At 40.7% G+C, this 5,898-nt stretch overlaps 1 protein-coding gene across 2 annotated transcripts in view; it reads right to left on the bottom strand.

The window, feature by feature from the left end:
• LOC121818696 (uncharacterized) overlaps nucleotides 1–5,898 on the bottom strand; it is a 125,739-nt gene that overhangs the window by 31,821 nt on the left and 88,020 nt on the right. For both annotated transcript variants that reach the window (XM_060409733.1, XM_060409734.1), the window contains exon 4: nucleotides 2,411–2,535. The gene's annotated coding sequence lies outside the window, so the exon portion shown is untranslated. The remainder of the gene's footprint in view (nucleotides 1–2,410; nucleotides 2,536–5,898) is intronic.

Below are 5,898 nucleotides of genomic sequence, written 5' to 3'. Positions count from 1 at the left end.
CTGAGAGGGGTTTAAAGTAGAGAGTGTAGCTTCAGTATCTAAAAGAATTTGGCAAGGTTTTCCATTAATTTTAGTTTTCCTTGGCTGTTTAAGGGAATAACGTAATAGTTTACCAGAAAAGCCCTCGGAGTCTCATCAACTCTGGGAGGAACTCATACAGGGACCCTCCTTTGAGGGTCGATATAAGGACATTCATATCTACAAATCAGCTGAATATTATGCAGAGGCTTGTTTGAGGGCATTTTCTTTTCCAGAGTCCCAGTTGCTTACCACTGAGACATCTAGCCATGAGTTAGCATTTTAATGATGGACTCCAAAAAGACTGTGATGTAGGGGCCCAGGCATTATTTCAGGTGACTGACCTTGGAGCCCTTATGACTTTAAAACCAACAGCTTGGTGGATTTTTGTTTACAATCTTGTTCCAAAGTCCTTTTAAAGTGTTCAGCTACAGTGGTCAAACAGGTAGCCTCCCATCCCATTTTTTTGTTTGTTTGTTTTGGTCTTTTTATTAATCTACTAACTTCTAGGACATAAACTATTTACAAATAGTGTAGCTAGAGCAGGTTGGGTGACTTCATCTCTTGAATGAAACCCAGAAACCTGTAGGAGGAGAGCTTCCAGATGAGCTCTAAAGTCAGCCACAGACTCATCTTTTTTTTTTTTGGTTGCATGTTTGAATAATAGAGCAGGGAAGACTCTAGGATTGGCTCTCAAAAGATCAGTTTCTACTTTGAGAGCATTTTCTGCTCCACTGGAGACCACGCTGAAGATTGAGGATCTCAAGTTATCATCCTCAGGGGTTTGCATTTTGCGTCCTTCATTTTTGTGCTTCATCAGACTCTACCAGCATATGCACAGGCTGATCAAGATCTGTCAGACCAGGGTCATAGGCTCTATAGGACTCTAAATTCTTCAAGACTTTTGAAGTGTGTTTTTTTTTTTTAATATTCTCTCTGGGTTTAGGAAATTCTTTAAGTACGGCCCTTGATTCAGTCTTTGACTAAGATGTGAAAGATACATGAGAAGGATTGCCTACAACCCTGGGCAGTTTTATTTTAACCTGCTTAATAACCTCTTCAGAATGGAAAGGCTGGGGGTGGGGTTGGGGTGGCTCAAGAGGGAGGGGATATATGACTCACACTGTTGTACAGCATTAACCAACACAACACTGTAAAACAATTATCCTCAAAAAAAAAAAAAAAAAGAATGGAAAGGCAGTTCAGGATAGAGAATTAGTGGAATGCGAATATTCAGGTAAATGAAGGTAGAAAAAAAAAAAAAGGAGCAGTAGGAGCCATGTTACACATACTATCTTTTATTTTAGGACCTCTTGTGTCTTTTATTTTTTATTGGCCTTTCCTATGCATCTTTCAATGAAGCTACTTTGGAATCGTGCAGGCTTTTGGAGGGCCCTGCATACCAGTTAAAATAAGTATCTCATTTTGTTTAATTTGGGAATCCTAGCTTTCAAGTGTATTCTTAAATGAATGATCTTATCTAACTGGAACATTCTCCATTATGGCCACTGGAATCCTAGCTTGTTTTTGGTAAGATTTTGCCATTTTTGTAAATATCTACAGCTTCCAGGTCCATAGTTCTTAGCCGTGAGATAAGCAGGTGTGCTGAAAGGTGGTGTGCTTAATGCTTTAGAATTTGAGTTAGTAATTAACTTTTAATTTTATTATTTTTAAAAAATAATTATTACTTTATTTATTTACGTATTTACTGAGCTAGATTTTGGAGTCAAAATAATACTAAAAAGGGATGTGCCGCTTAGGAGAAAATTGTATGGTGTTTTACGGTGTACTTCATTGCATGACAATGTTCTTGAGGTTGGCTGGTGACCTAGTGTCTGTCTACCCAGTCTGTGGTGAACTTATTCTCAAACAGGAGGCTTAGAGTTTGGTGAGAAGTGCTCTAACAGCCTTTAAGTGTTCAATCCATGCTCACCAATTATTGTGGCTTTTCTGCTTTCAAAATCTTTATCAGCAATAGCCTTTCATATAAAACAAAACAAATGTGTGCCCCTTAATGTACCAAGCAGTAACCAAAGAAATGTTACCGCAGATGGGCCAGCAGAAGGCCCTGTGCACACAGCCAGCCATTCTCAACGTGGAGCTGGGTTGGGAAGAGAATTGAAACAAAAGACCTCAAAGAATGGGCATTGCAAAGTGATTTCAAAGAAATGGGAAACTGCAAATTAAACTGCCAACAGTTCCCAGCGTGGAATGTGGTCACAGAACCAAGGGCTAAGACTCCCACACAAATGAGTTGAAAACTGAACCAAGGCCGAGGGGTTAGTTCTGGGTGGAACTATCTTCTAGCTTAAACTGACCTGCCCCGGACTGGAAAGTCTATTAAATCAGGAGTTTTATCCAAAGAAAGTGAAAGCAACCAAGAGGAACTTACCAGTGACCTTCAAAAATGACGAAGAAGATAGAAAACTCAGTGGGTTTTTGGAGTACCATGCCTCTGTCCCTGTTGTTCCTGAAGCCATTGGAAGTTCACTTCAGATCCCACTGCTGCCACCAAATCTGTTAAAAGACAAAATTCAACTGAGTAAGTTTTATAGGTCTTACTGACTTTGTTCAATGATCCATGAATTGGTAGCATCCTATGTAGCATATATAAAGGTGCTATACACAATGAAGGGCTTTTATAAGCAGAAGTGGGCACAACAAGGAAAGATCAGATTACCTTATCTTTCTCTTAGAGGATGGAAGGGGTCTCTAAGGCAGATTACCTCACTAGTGCTGACCAGGAAATTCCAGACTGAACAGTTTAGACTATATTCCTGGGGGAGGTTGAGACTGCAATTAGGTTATATATTAAGTCTTGATCTGTGACATGGCTTAACACAAGTGATTCCATTTGGGGTCTTTTTTTTTTTTTCACACTAACAGTGCGTGTTTTGCTCTGCCCTGCATGGCACCCCACTCCAGTACTCTTGCCTGGAAAATCCCATGGATGGAGGAGTCTGGTAGGCTGCAGTCCATGGGGTTGCTAAGAGTCGGATACGACTCAGTGACTTCACTTTCACTTTTCACTTTCATGCATTGGAGAAGGAGATGGCAACTCACTCCAGTATTCCTGCCTGGAGAATCCCAGGGATGGAGGAGCCTGGTGGGCTGCCATCTATGGGGTCGCACAGAGTCAGACACGACTGGGGCGACTTAGCAGCAGCAGCAGCCCTTCTAAGAAGTTGCTGCCTTAGCTCCTGAGTTTTCATAGCTCTTTACATAGACCTCTCTTATGACACTGAACATTTCCTTTGTGTATTAAAGTTACTGGTATCAGTAACAACAAACATCCTTTATTATAAACTTAATGCATTGTTTTATATTGCTAATTCCATTTTATATTCCTAATTTATTTTATCCCCATTTTACGGGTTAAGAAACTGAAACATGAAGAGGTTAAATAATTTATGCAAGAATATGTACATGGTGGAGTCAGGGTTCAAATGAATAAAGCCAAGAGCCCATACTTCTAACCACTACTACACAAGACAGTATTGTGGTTAGACTGGGAGCTTCTGGGTGGAAAAATCTTTCTATGCTCCATCTTTGCACCTCCCAAAGTACCTAATGACATTCATTGCCCTTTAAAGATGCTCAGTAAAAAGAAGCACACATTTGGTCAAATATCACTTTCCTCTCATCAGAAGGTGGATGAATTAGTGACTGGTACATGGTGTTTAATGCAAACACTGAAATCTCATTTCCCCACTGTTCCTCTTCCCTGTTTCTCCTTCTCCTTTTCTTCCCACAGACTGTCGAGAAGGCAATATTGTCGGGAAGGGCAGAGGGGCTTCTTTCCACTCTAAGGAGAGTTTAGAAAGTCCCCACTTTCCTGGGGACTGGACACTCCTGAGTAACATGAAGGCAGCAGCCCTTTTTAGCTGGCAAATGCTCTACAGTTTGCAACCTCAGATCATTCCAGAGAATGAATCTTTTGAAATAAACACAGAGGAATGGGATCTTTTATTATCTCCAGATGGGACTATGCAGCCTTGGAAGCTGTAGAAATAGTTCTGTTATGCCTGGATCATGCTTCTCTTATCTTCCAAAAGGAAATAAAGTTCCTTTCACTGAGGAGTCGTAAATTGTGTTATTTAAAAAGTCAGCTTGGATTAAATTCTGAGGATTGACCCCCTCACTCCCACACCTAATCCATATTTTTCTGGTTTACATTTTATTTAAATTAACATCCCTCTCCTCCATTTAAAATAAGATATTAGGTTGAGTTGAAAATACACACACACAGGTAAAATTGTCATTTTTGAGTTGTTATCACAGATTTAGATGTTATTTTGTAAAACAAGAATGAAATCTGAAAGTGGAATGTCCTTTAGCGTATACTAGGAAGGGAATAGGTTAAAGCGTATCTGTAGTATTTTTATTTCTCATTCTGTTAGTGGTAGCCAGCAGGGCAGCTTCCACATAGAAGATGCCCAATAAGCATTTATCCAATGAACTGCATACTTAGAATTTGGGGTTACAAAATAGAAAATGTAATTTCAAAATTGATGATGCCACCTATTGGCAAAGATAAAATGTAAAACAACACTTTCATAATAAGTTACATCCTGTCTCCCAGTCATTTGTTATTTATCCCCACAGAGATTATAAGAATAATTGAGGAGCTGGAAGGAATAGCTTGCTTGGTCCATGCAGACATGAAGCCCACTTTAGCTGCTCTCCGTTGTTCAGTTGCTCAGTTGTGTCTGACTCTTTGCAACCCCATGGACTGCAGCATGCCAGGCTTCCCTGTCCTTTACCATCTCCTGGAGCTTGCTCTCTACTGGAGTTGCACTCTACTAGGTGCCTATTAAGTGCACAATAATTTGGAAGATGTTAGGGAAGTGAAGACGTAGCCCTATCTTCAAGGAGCATCTTATCTAGTTGGATAGAGAAGATCTATTTCTAGGGAGTAGTCAACAAATACAACACCAAACAATAAATAGCCTGACATTAAAATGCATGATGGGGAAACAGTGGAAACAGTGACAGACTTTATTTTGGGGGCTCCAAAATCACTGCAGATGGTGACTGCAGCCATGAAATTCAAAGACGCTTACTCCTTGGAAGGAAAGTTATGACCAACCTAGGTAGCATATTGAAAAGCAGGGATATTACTTTGTCAACAAAGGCCCATCTAGTCAAAGCTATGGTTTTTCCAGTGGTTATGTATGGATGTGAGAGTTGGACTATAAAGAAAGTATTGATGCTTTTGAACTGTGGTGTTAGAGAAGACTCTTGAGAGTCCCTTGGACAGCAAGGAGATCAAACCAGTCCATCCTAAAGGAAATCAGTCCTGAATATTCATTGGAAGGACTGGTGCTGAAGCTAAAACTCCAATAGTTTGGCCACCTGATGTGAAGAACTGACTTATTTGAAAAGACCCTGATGTTGGGAAAGATTAAAGGTGGGAGGAGAAGGGGACAACAGAGGATGAGATGGCTGGATGGCATCACCAACTCAGTGGATATGAGTTTGAGTAAACTTTGGGAGTTGGTGATGGACAGGGAGGCCTGATGTGCTGCAGTCCCTGGGGTCACAAAGAGTTGGACACGACTGAGCGACTGAACTGAGAACTCATGATGTTCATTCCATGTATGTGGCTATATTTTACTTATTACATACTGGCTGTGGCACCAGTAGTAAAGAACCCGCCTTCCAGTGCAGGAGATGTTAGAGACATGGGTTCGATCCCTGGGTCAGGAAGATCCTGGGGAGAACATGGCAACCCACTCCAGTATTCTTGCCTGGAGAATACCATGGACAGAGGAATCTGGAGGGCTACAATCCGTAAGTTTGTAAAGAGTTGGACATATCTGAAGCAACTTAGCACAGCATAGCACAAACATATTTTGGGTACTCACAGGGCAGGAATAA

The sequence above is a fragment of the Ovis aries genome, chromosome 2 (genome assembly GCF_016772045.2).
Source record: "Ovis aries strain OAR_USU_Benz2616 breed Rambouillet chromosome 2, ARS-UI_Ramb_v3.0, whole genome shotgun sequence".
Lineage (NCBI taxonomy): Eukaryota > Metazoa > Chordata > Mammalia > Artiodactyla > Bovidae > Ovis > Ovis aries.
The sequence above is the reverse complement of the archived record's forward strand: the minus strand, read 5'-3'. Positions and strand labels throughout refer to the sequence as shown.